This window comes from Choloepus didactylus, chromosome 2, assembly GCF_015220235.1.
Source record: "Choloepus didactylus isolate mChoDid1 chromosome 2, mChoDid1.pri, whole genome shotgun sequence".
Classification (NCBI taxonomy): domain Eukaryota; kingdom Metazoa; phylum Chordata; class Mammalia; order Pilosa; family Megalonychidae; genus Choloepus; species Choloepus didactylus.
Genome location: NC_051308.1, coordinates 238,731,019 through 238,743,513, shown reverse-complemented (window position 1 = coordinate 238,743,513; position 12,495 = coordinate 238,731,019). Strand labels below are relative to the sequence as shown.

Here is a 12,495-nt window from a genome sequence, read left to right as displayed (position 1 = left end):
GGGGTGGACTTCAGATAGCGCGGGCCAGGGAGCAGGCACGGGCTGCTTAAAGTGACAAGACCCCACCTCCAAGCTGCTCCCTGGGGCGGGGGTGGGGGAGGCAGAGGCTGGCTCAGGGCAATCCTAGCAGACCCCTCGGGCAGCTCTCCTGCCCACTCCGAGATGAACTGTCAAGAGAGCACAAGCAAGACAAGAGCCGGGGCAAACGCTAGATTCGGGGATCCGCGGGCATCCATGGGGCCCAAGTGAGGGGGAGTTGGTGACAGTTGGGTCTTGTGTGTGTGGTTTTTTCATTTTTAATAAATAGTTTGTCCTTAATCAGATCATGTCATTCAGAACTTGAAAAGCTTCTGATTTTACCTGGGATAAAACACACGCGCGCACACACAACCACACCATTGCTCCTGCAGGATCTGGGGGTGCCCCAGCCCGAGCCCTCTGGACTTCACATCCAGCTCCCTCCACTCCAGCCACACTGGCCCCCCCAGGGCTCCCTGTACTAGCCAGGTGGGCTGTTGCCTCAGCTCTCTCACCTGCTGCTTTCTGGACAGAAGGACTCTTCCCCAGATACTAGGACAGCTCGCTCCCTCACCTCCTTTCTGTCCTCACCCCACTGTCACCATCTCAGTGACCTCTTCCTGGACACCACACCTAAAATTATAAACCGTCTGCTACCTCCCCCACACTCCCTGGTCTCCGAGCCTGCTTTCCTTTTCTCCCTAACTCACAGCCCCATCAAATGAGTATTTTATTTATCTCCATCATTTGCTCTCCCCACTGAAGTGTAAGCCCCACGAGGGCAGGCATTTTTGCTCCTTTTGTTCCCTGCTGCATTTCCAGTGCTGACCATGGCTGGGCCGCGGGGGTCTCTCAGTAATCCTGCCCAGTGACTGAAAGGGGAACGACCAGAGGTTAGAGGTCGAGATTTGGACCACCGCCTCCTCTGGACCTGAGCCCCATGTGGCCGAGCCCTGCCCACCCCGGTGGCCTCCTCACTCACTCGTGTCCTCTCCCCTGGCCCTATTTGCTCCCACCCTTCCCCAGCTCTCCCCCTATTCTAGGTGCTGCCCCCACCCTGCCTCTAAGCATTTTCTCTAAAATGCATTTCTGCGTTCTGCATCTCCTGAGAGATGTCCTAAGGGACGCATCTCAGTGTCGCCAGGACCCTCCCCTACCAGCTGGGGCTGCCACTCTCTGTGCCCAGGAGCGGCGAGGGTGGGACACTGGTGACGGGGGAGCGTGCAGGGCACACAGCTGCTGCCTGGGCCCAGCTCTGCTGCCGGCAAACTCCTGGGCTTGGATTGTTTTGACTTGAGTTGGTGAAGCTGAAATATTGAGTCACAACGGTCCTAAACTTCATTACCAGCTCTTAACACAGATTACTATGGGAAAAAAAAAAAGTTGTTTTTAATTGCTTTTCACGATTAGCATTTCTGGAGGAGAAACTAGTGATTAATTACTCCTTCTCTCTTCTCATCCCCCTTGGCCACGGGGGTTCCCGACCCCACTACCAGCTCCCACAAAAAGGCTCAGGGTCAGAAAAACCCCTGCTCCTGAGAGAGGGCAGAGAGAACGCGGGCCAACAGAACAAACCAGACAGAAAACTTGGGCGATGCATGCCGGGCACCAATCCCAGCCGGCCTGATTCACTGGGAAACAGCACCAAGCGGCCCAGGGGCCCAAGGGGCCTGGTGACGGTGGGCTGCCGGGGTCCTACTGTGGCAGCTCTGGGCTTGAGGACTTCCACCCAGATCGAGTCTACTATCTGGGAAGATTCCAGAAGGAAAGAGGCTGGGGGGAAGCTGGTAGCAGACAGACCAGGAGGAACTTGAAGGTCCTCAGGAAAGGATGAGGCATTCCCAGCTACCGGGGCTTGCCTGGCACATGAAACCTGACATCACTCCTCCAAGCCAAAGCTTCTCCCCAAGCCCACAGACCTCCCCAGGGGTGGCCCTCCAGAGGCCAGGGGTCACCAGATGAGAAGCCCCACGGGCAGCCCTGGACGGGGCAGGCGAGCGGTGCGAGACCTTCCCAGCCCCTCTTCCCTTGGATCCGAGCTGGGTGAAATCCGAGGGTCTCAGCAACATCAGGCCTACTTCTTACACAGATTAGAATCTAGAAAGATCAGTAACTCTCCAAACCAGTCGCATCTCAGCCCGGCCCAAAAGGACTGGGACCCTGGAGTCCACCCACCCTCCTGAGCCCAGCTTCACCCATGGGTGGCAGGGAGCCGGTTTCCCTTCCTGATCCTTGCCTCCTGCACCCCCACCCCCACCCCCGCTACGCACTGGGGAGCTGCCAGCCTCCCAGCAGATCAAAGCCCCACAGGATGGAGTCAGAACTGTCCAGCCCGGTTATGAGTGAAGGTCATTGATCTAGTGCAGACTCTGGAGGCGGAAAGCAGAAAAGCCTCACACGGATGCACAGACACACAGCCTGTCCCCCCCCCCACGACACACCCTCCCCAGGGGCGCAGCCAGCGTTTGGAGGCAGCAGACACACCCAGGAAACCTGCTGACACCGCCCCACCCCCACGCCCCGGAGGCAGGCAGAGGCACCAGCTGGACACGTGGGACATCCCAGACCCCCCCGCCAGACAGACGCGCCCAGCCTTCCCTTCTGCTCCCTGCTGTCACTCCCACTGGAGGTCAGGCCTCCCGAGTTTTCCTGGAGGGCTGAGCTGCTGTACCACATACTGCTTCACACTTGGGACACCCCCGCCACCCCCCGCAAGATGTTGCCAGCCTGCCCTTCTCCCCGCCGTCACTCCCCCTGGAGGTCAGGCCTCCAGAGCGTTCCTGCAGGCTGAGCCGGTCCATATGGCTGGGAATATGCTGCCGGTTTGGGCAAGTGCTCGCTGGGGCTCCAGCAGCTGGCCGTGGCAGCTTCCTGCTCGCTGCAGCCCGACCTCTGGCTCACTGTGCAGGTGGCACGACAGTGCCCAGGGGCTACACAGAGCCCGTCCAGGGGGGCTCGGGGATGGCCTCGCCGTTGCAGCGTCCCTGCTGGAACTGACTGCCCCATCCTGGCCCAGGCAGATGCTCTCAGGACCAGAGAGCAGAGGTCCTGGGAAAAGGGAGAGTGGCCTGGGTTCAAGTCTGCCTGGTACCCACGACAATTCATGCCTTCCCAGGCCGTGTGGAGGGATGGCTGAGACCCGGCCAAGAAGCTGGGGTGAAGGCTAAGCCGACCCCGTGGAAATAAGAAGGTCATAGACAAACCGATTTTTCAGTCTTTATCGCTAATGAACTGAGATTCTGTCTCATCCACACGGGTGGCACTGGAGAAGGTACACAGACACTCAGCCCTGGAGAACAGATTACAGTTTCGCTCCACTGGGAGAGAAACTACACGAATTTCCAGGCTCAGCCCAGGCCCCATGGAGCAAAGGCAGAGACTTCGGGCCAAAGGGAGAGCGAGCTCGGGAGTCCTGGCTTGCTCCGCTGCTGACCACCGGAAACAGTGCCCAGGCCAAGCAGGCCCCTGGCCTTCCCCCCTACTGTGCTGACCAAGACTGCGCGGCGGGCAGGACGAGCCCTTCTTAGCAACTAGCCTTGTGTCCGGGATGGCGCTTGGCACTGGCAGGCGAGGGTTCTAATCCCAGCCACCACCACCTCTCACGCCAACAGCCTCCCAGGCGGCTTCTGGTTTCTTCCCTTACCACAGCTCCAATCCCTCCTCCACTAGGCAGCCCCAGCTGTCCTTTTAAAGCAAAACTTAGACGGTGTTACCCCCTCTCCCCCACTTCAACCCCTCCAGTGGCTTCCTGCCACCCCAGGAATAAAAGCCCAAATTCTTCCCTGGCATCCCAAGCCCCACACAAGCTGGGCCTGCCCTGTCTCCCTCAGGGCCCCTTGGCCCCTCCCTCTGCTCCCTGAAAGTAGCGAGTTCCTTCCTACCCTCGCGCCTTTAAGCCAGTTTTCCTCTCTGCCTGGACTGTTCCTGTCCCTGATTTCTGGATGGCTTTCCTCTTCTTGTCCTATAGTCTCAGCTCAATGTCACCTCCGTGAAGGCCTTCTCTGACTGTCGCCCCCACCCCCACCCTGCAAAGAGCCACTCGGCGACTCCCCATCATGCTGACCTCCGTTAATTCTTCACACAACACTAACATTTTCTCGTTTATTTTTGAGGATTTGTGTATTGCCCGTGTCCCCCCACCAGAGCTTCCTGGCAGCAGGGTGTGTCTTGTCCACTGTGTCCCAGTGACCATCAACATCAGGCCTGCTGCAACTGTTTGTGGAATAAATGTATCCAGATCCTCCACAGAGTGGTTGGAAACGGGACGCAGGCAGGCTTGGGGACCAGCCCAGAACCCAGATCCACACACCACCACCCCTGCCCCTTGGGGAGGCCAGACACCACCGAGACCTTGGAGCATCTCTGCCACACGGGACCACAGCCTGCAGCCAAGCCCGGGGCCCGGAGCCGGCCCAGCATTCCCTCTTGGAACCCTTGGACTTCCCAAGTATTGTTGTCAAGCCCAAGCTGGCCGGTGCCAGGATCCACGCCTCCCACCGGATCTGTACTGCCCATACCCCACGCCGGGCACAAATCCCAGCCAGCATGGCCCCTGGGAGTCAACAGGAGTGGAAACTCTGAAAGGGAAAAACTAATGGGCACGTTTTGCCCGGGGAAAGAAGGAAAGAAAAAGCCGGCCACGAGAAGGGAACTGGCAAACATTTTTCCCTTGCAGGGGCTCTGTGGGCACTTGGCAGCCTGCTCACAGGCCAGGGGACACTTGGACCTGCCTTCCTGGGATTATAATCATCCGAGGAAGCAGAGGCTGGCAAGAAAACCCAGGAAGGCAGTAAACAGGGACAGACGTGAGTGCCGAAACCAAGCATGACTCCAGCTCCCCCGGACATCCCTCTTGGCCTTTTCCAGGAGCTTAACAGCCCCATCGCCCCTCAGGAACGGCAGCAGCACATCTTAAGTGTGACCGGACCGATTCCTGGAGTGTGGTCGTGTCCAGGACACCAGGAAGTAGGACCTCAGCCAGCTCTGCCACAGCAAGGCAAGGCCTCATTTGCATCTGATTTGCAAATCCCTGGGCTGTGTCCAGGGCTTCCGGCCGGCCCAGCCCAGCCCCGAGCTGGCATGGCCCGTGATGGAGCCGGCCTGCAGCTCTGGCGAATGTGAAACCCCGGTGGCACCAAGGCAGCCATCTCTGCCCATGGTTCCTCCCCACAAGTTCGAAGTCCAGAGTCGCAGAGGGAGGGGCAGGACACACCTGCCCGTGGCACCCAGGGCGAGGGTGAGCCGAGGACGCTGACTCTGGTCTGGCACCCACGGGAGGAGCGGTCCCCGCATCCCCTCCCCGGCCATTCTCAGCCTGCACCCTAAGACCTTGCCCATCAACCTTTCAAACATCCAACTGCTCTGGGCCGACTCCCTCGGGCCCTCAAGAGAATACTGAATGATGACCAATCTGCGGTGAGTCACCTGCTGTGTGTCAACCCCCGCCCCCATCCCCGCCCCAAGAATTGCCACTTTGATACTTGCAGGGAAATATCTGATGACTCCAGCCCATGTACTAGCTGTCCCCAGCATAAGTGACTTGGTAGGCAGGTGGCCATTTTCAAGTCTGATCAGAAGGCACCTGTGGCTTCTCCTCTAACGGAGAAGGCTAAGGATGACCTCCAGAGCCCAACAGGTCATCCCAGGCCTCATCCTGCCACAGGTGAGCTCAGAGCAGAGCAGCAGCCTGGGGACACACAGGTGGCTGGGCCTACCCCTCCCCATGATGAAGTCCAGGAATGGCCTGAGGCCTAGACCCAGGGGTGGCGTCCGAGGAGGCTCGGGCCTCACCTGAGATACCTGCATGGTGCTGGCACTGTTCAATGCCATGTGTTGGCAATGCTGGCAACGTTCTTAAAGGTCAGTGATTCCCAACACTTTATTTCACGGGGGGACACTGAGACCCAGAGTGGGGTGAGTAGTGGGTTGGCGGCAATGCCAGGAACAAAATGGAGGCTCCGGGCCAGAGCTCTTTTCTTGGGCCTACGTGGTTTTCATTTTCACCTGCAGAGTCTTCTCCACACTGAGAAGGGCGAGTCCAGGGTCCACTCAACCCCCGCCCTGAGGAGCAAGCCCCTAACTGGCCGACCACAGCTCCACCCACACTTCCCAGTGACATCGTGGGAGGCGGGAGCAGATACCTTTGCATCCCAAGAGGCTGGAGCTCGAAGTCCATTCCAAGGTGCACCACTGGGGATCGGGGGGCTCCCCTTATGAAGGAAAGGCCGACGGCTGTAGCAGCAGCAGCTGGGAGGCAGGGGTGGGGAGAGAGAGAGGGTCTCTGCCTTCAGTCGGCGAGATCTGGGAGCCTATCAAAACAAAAGGAAACAGAAGATCAGGCTGCCATCGACACCCACAAAGATAACCCACATGGAGGACAATGGAGGGAAGGTTCCAGCATCTTGTGCAGTAACCAGCCAGCGTGTTAAGATTCTGGGACCCCGTTTGCCCATTTAGCAGGCGGCATTGTCAGGACACGTGGCAAGACTGACCCTGCAACCAGTGCACCCTTTGCACAATTATGAGCCGATCGCTATGCAGTCGCAGCTCCCAATAAAAGAGTCAAACGAGCAGAAACAATAGTAGACCAATGAGGTAACAACAACGTAATCACACCCAAGGCTTGGCAGCCGGGGTGAAAGTTCAGCCCGACAATGGAGCAAGCCAAGACTGGAAACCAGATTAGACCCATGCGACCCAACGAGCTCCTCGGCTCCCCCCACCCCTCACTCCCTCCAGACGTCCCCTGTGCCGGCTCCAGCTGCTCCCGTGACCCCTCGCCCCGGTGGCCTGATGGGAGTCTCTAAAAACAGAATCAACAGGTGTCCCTGCTGATACCCGGGATGGCGATTTTGGCTTCTTCTCTTTTCTGTCCCCCGTCTCCACTTTGCTGCTGTGCTGTTTCACCTTCTAGAAACAGCAAAGCAGGCGTGCACCCACTCCTTGAAAGGGGGCTGCCGAGATTCATCTGTGATAGGTGTCGGGCCAAAAACTGTGGCCCAAGGAAGTTGGTGCCCTGCGACGGCAACCTTTGTGTCAATTTAAGCAAATATTGTGGCGTTTCCATGGTGATCCCTGTTTTGAATATCCACCACGCTCACTTTTTAAAGGGCTTTTCCTGTTTGTGTTTCAACTTCAAACCTGTAAATATTTTCGGCCTTTTTAGAAAAATGAGCGCATGTGCGTGCAAACAGACACACCACCTGACCACGGCGTGCCGCCTCCCAGACCTGGAGGTCGAGCCCCATGGGGATGGACGTGGTGAGGGGTGGGGGACCCCGAGGAGGCAGCCATGGGCTCTCACGCCCACCCTGCGCTGGGAGCTGGAATCAGGGAAGGTGGCGGCTGAAATTCTTGCCCCCTAGCCCGGGGATCACGGCATCCACAGTGGCTGCGAGTCCCAGTGCACATGTGGGAGCAGGACTGTCCCTGACTCCACGGGGTGGGGTGGTGCGGGCAGCAGCAGCCGGCAGGTTCTCCAACTCGGAGCCCCCCGCACCTCCCTGGAGTACGTGAACCCCTCCTCTCCTGCCGTCCGAGTTTGGGCTATGAGGGGAAGGGGCAGTTGGCACTCCACGGGTGAGGGCTTCCAGCAGCAGCTCCCCACCACCTCTGCGGTGGGGTGACACCACCGGGACCAGCTCCCGGGGGGAGCGAACAGGAATGGCAGGGGACAGCCGTCCTGGGCTCTGACCAGCCCGGCTCCCACCCCACCCGCAGCACCATCCAGGGTTAACGGCGGGTTTCCTGGTTTCCATGGATTCCAGCCAGGGCCCTAATGTGAGTTTCGTGTGATTTGGGGGAAGTGGATTTCCTTTGTTTTCCAGTTTGGGAATATTTTTTTCTTTAAAAAAGAGGAAAAAACACTTTAATGGGAACTTCAGGGCCATTGGGAGACTTACTCCTCCGGGTTCCGACACTCCCTGCCGGCAAGTCCAGAACCCCTTGAAGCCCCGGGCAGCCCACCCACCCACCACCAACACAGCTCGGAGTTCGAGGAAGGGGTGGCCTGGGCCCACCCACAGCTTCCTGCCCCCAGACACTCTTCTCCTGGGCTCTCCGCTCCAATATCCCATTGGAACGACCCCCCACCCCACCCAGCAGCTTCGCCAAAGGGACAGACACATTTCCCCAGAGACGAGATCCAGGGAGACACCCCCAACTCCCGGCACCTGCCTCCTCCTGGCAAGGAGCTAGAAAGACCGGACGCTGACCACCCATGAATGTGACTGACCCCAATGTCCTGGCCCCGGTTCCTAAGGGACTCCAGTTACGGGGGCAGAGGGGTGTTCCAGACCCCGGCAGAACTCTCTGTCAGAGGGGACTGATGGGGGCAGAGAAGGTTCTCAACTTTGGCAGCAAGAGCAACTGAGCAAAGCGTGTGGCCGGGCCTCCTCGTCCCACTCCCCTTCAGCTTTCCCAATCCTGCCATCTGCCACCCCTGCTGGGGAGAGGCCTTCCTCCGGGGCTGTCCCCAACTAAGTGGCCTGACCCATTTATCAAACTGGACACGGGCTCTGGGGCTTTCCGTGGACTGGGGCCTTCCCACAGCATAGATCCAGGAGCCACAGCAGTGGCACAAGCCTGATCAGTAGCTGCACACACAGGGGACAGTCTCACTGACCAGCAGCTGCAGGACAAAGAGGCAAGAAGCATGGTGGGGGGGGGGGGTTGCTGCAGAAATACCACTGGGTTGAGAGTCAGAAGATACAGTTCTGAGGCCCCATTCTGCCACTCAGCCCACCGCAGGCTCCTGAACAGGCACCCTGAGCTCCCTAGGGTGCAGGGTCCACCTGGGTCTCTTGTGGGAAGGATCAAGAGAAGTGAAAGGGTGTGGCAAGTGCCCTAGAAACTCCCCTGATCATCACCACCCTCTTCTTCCCAGTCTCTTCAAAGGAACCTTCTGGAATCTACCCCGAGCAGGCCCACACACCCCTCCACTTGGATCCTCGTGCATCCTATATTGGCACTGGACTGAAGTCATTTGTTCCCGGGTCTGCCTCCACCGCTGGATCTGTAACTTCTCCGGGCAGGGATGACATCTTCATTATCTCAGCGTCCCCAGCATTTAGCACAACAGCTGGCCCACCGTGGGCAGCACTAAGCATTTGTGGAACTAAACAAGTCCCTGATTTCACGTCAGGGTCAGGGGGCAGGCCTGGTACAGCTTCCTCCCTCTCCTCCAATACTTCGCTTGCTCCCCCCTTACTCCCTTCTGCTAAGTCCCCCCAGTTCCCCACCTGCACCCAGACCTCGCTCCCTCCTCCATTATCGAGGCCATGAGCAAGGTGCTGGCTCCAAGGACCACTTGGCCACCTGATCCTCTCCCAAGGACTCCAGTAAAAATGGACCGAGCTCCTACTGTGCACCAAGGAGCCTTGGGAACGGAGAGCACACCTGATGGGTGGCTTCACCTCTGCCATGAGGCCCTACAAGAGAACCTGCAGGATTAATTAACGACTGAATCTGCCTGCTTGCCAAGGCCGACGCTAAGTAAGGAAGTGCTGTACGTGCATGATCTCGATGTGAAGTGACAACACTCTAAGGTGGGGGTGACTACGGACCCGGTTACAGGTGAGGGAGGGCAGGCACAGGGCTAGGAAGGGATTTGCTGAAGGACAGACGGGTTGTGGGAGCTGGAGCCAGGCAACAACCAGGGGCCGACAGGCTTCCAGGCCCACCTCCCTTACAAGTGTGTCCTCCTCCCCCTCCATGCTCTCGGCAACCACCCCACCCCATGCCATGACCCCTCCTGAATCTCAGCTCTCCTGCCCTCAGAACAGGTCTCCATCAGATCTCCCAGAGACACCAGAGAGCACCCAGGGGCCACAGGCCAAGGCGCTGCTCGGGTGCTTCTGGCTGGGCTGAAAAGGAGGAAGGCGGGGTCCCTAGTAAAGCCCCTGGGAGCAGATGGGATCATGAGCCCACCTCGTAAATAGGGCCCCACACTGTGGACATGGAGGAGGAAGGGGCTGAGAAGCCCACGGGCAAGGAGGCCACCCAGGAGACTCTCGGGCTGCTTGAAAGTCTTCCCATTTCTTCTCTCCAGACGAGGGCAAGCTAATTCACTTTATCCTGGGGGATGTGGAGATTTCTGCCACCTCCCCCCGACACTGGGACCACCCACTGCTGGAGACCCAGGGTTGGGGAGCAGGGCTCCACGAAGCCCTGAATTTAACCTGGGTGAGTGTGTACGGACGGAGGGCAGCCATCGTCTCCCTCAAAGAGAAGACACTAGAAGGCAGGTGGCGGCAGGGGAGAGATGTATATGCAAGAGAATCAAGACCGAGCCGGGCCGGGGAGAGGACAGAGCCCTAACGAGATTTTACAAACCACCCGGAGTGAAAACAAAAACACAGACGTGCATATTGCCCAACTTTGGAGCTGTATGGAAAAAATTAAAAAAAAAAAAAAAAAACAATAAAAAAATCCACAACTTAATACAAAAATCCAATGATGTGTTGTGGCACGAAAGTGTTTTTCACTGCATTTTTCATCTGTGATCTCACGCAGCCTACGACGGGGGACGCCCAGCGCAGTAGGTATTAGACGGTCCACAAACAGAGCAGACACATCCAGAATTAACCCAAACGAGGGCAGTAAATGACCACATGGGTCCACAGGGGCATCTTGGGGCTTCGGGTGGCCCTGGAGACAGCTACCTTGGCTTCCGCGAATGGGATCCTTTAGATTTCACAGGGAGAAATAAATGGGGCACAAACCCAGCTCAGATGGAAGGAAACGGGGTTCCGAATTCTCAGAACTCCTCAGGCAGCTGGTTCCGTGGCCCTTCCACACCCAGGGTGCTGCCAAACGGGGGACAATGGGGGACCCACGCCCCAGAGGCCCTTCCCATCTGTCACTCATCCCTCCCCACCCCCTTATTAACTGTTGGATGAGTTTATAGAGCTGTGTGCCAACAACAATCAACTCCAGGGAGAGGAGTTACACGAAAAAGGGCGTGTCGCCAGAGGGAGACGGATCTCCATGGAAACCACCACCTTTTCACAGTAGCCGGGGTGAAGCCAGGCCAGGTGGCCGGCGTGGGGGTGGGGAGATGACAGTCCAGCCAGAGCAGGGCCCCGGAAAATGCTGGGGTCACAGATGACCAGAGGGAGCCGAGCACAGGGGGCAGGTCAGGAAGTGGGATCAGGCTCCCCCCACCCCCCCCAGGGCAGGGCACACACACACACACACACACACACACACACACACACACCACCAGATCCCTGGGGTAGAAAGCCACAGAGGTTTGATGCACAAGTTTAGAGCCCAACTGCCCAGGTATGAGTCGCAGCTCTGCTACTCATGGGCTGTGTGGCCTCAGGCAAATTGCTTTCCCTCTCTGTGCCTCCATCTCCCCATCAGTAAAAAGAGAGATACTAATAGTTCCTCCCCCCCATACAGTTATGAAAATTAAATGGCTTATGATGTGTAACGTGCTGGGAAAAATTCCCAGCACATAGTACATGCTTTAAGTCTATAAGAAAATAAATCGAAAGTCTAAGCGAAGAGAAGGAAGCAATGGTTTCCAGACTCCACCACAGGAGAGGAGGAAAATATTAACAGTTCATGTTTACCGAGCCCTGGGTACTACAGATTTTAAGACACGTGACATCACAAGAACTCCATGAGGTGGGTTATCTCTCCATGTGGACGGCTGAAGAACTGGACCCAGGGCTGTGACCCATCCGAGGTTGCACACAGGTGAGGGATTTGAACCCAGGACTGGCTGGGCCCCAGGACCCTCTTGGGCAGGAGGCCCCTTGAAAGGACAGCAGAGCTTGGGGTCCCCGTCTTAGCCATGGAAGCCTCTAGCCTGGGAAAGCTCCTCTTCCCCGACTGTACACAAACTGACCCTGTACTGTTCCAGACTGTAGGCAGGTGCCCGAAGGGGACAGGGCACCGGCGAGCACGGCGTTCCCTACAGCCAGGCCAGGCCCAGGGAGGCCTGGAGGGCGGAGAGCCGGGATCAGAGGCCGCCTGCCCTGAGAGGTCTGGTCCTCGCCCGCTCGGAGACGGAGCCCAAGCAGGCTTGGTGGCTCAGCCTTTTCTGCCATCGACCATCCAAACTCATTCAGATATTTCCTCTCTCACTTGCTTTTTTTTTAAAAAAAATTTAATGTTCTCTATAATTCATCTGTCCCAGACGATAATCGATAGAGCCCGTAATGAAAATCTGAGCCATATTTTATGATCCGCTGCGAGCAGAAAGGGCCACATCAGCAGGTCCGGGTTTCCTTGCTCCCCATCTGTCTTGTCCGCTGCCCCAGAGATCAGACCCCCTGCCGGCCCTGCCCACAGCCCAGCTGGAGGGGAGGCTCAGTCCCCGGCCCCAGCACCCCGAGATGCTCATGCCACCAACCGAGTCACGGGGTGGCTCCCCGGCATCTTCCTGGAGCTGCCTCCGCCCCCAGCCTGGGGACCCTGCACCCCCACCCTGGAATCTCACAACCATCTTCAGTCAGGGCCTTTCCG

The 12,495-nt window shown here is 57.9% G+C and overlaps 1 protein-coding gene across 2 annotated transcripts in view; it reads right to left on the bottom strand.

The window, feature by feature from the left end:
- Positions 1-12,495, bottom strand: part of CASZ1 (castor zinc finger 1) — a 144,247-nt gene that overhangs the window by 107,207 nt on the left and 24,545 nt on the right. For both annotated transcript variants that reach the window (XM_037828544.1, XM_037828545.1), the window contains exon 2: positions 6,159-6,326. The gene's annotated coding sequence lies outside the window, so the exon portion shown is untranslated. The remainder of the gene's footprint in view (positions 1-6,158; positions 6,327-12,495) is intronic.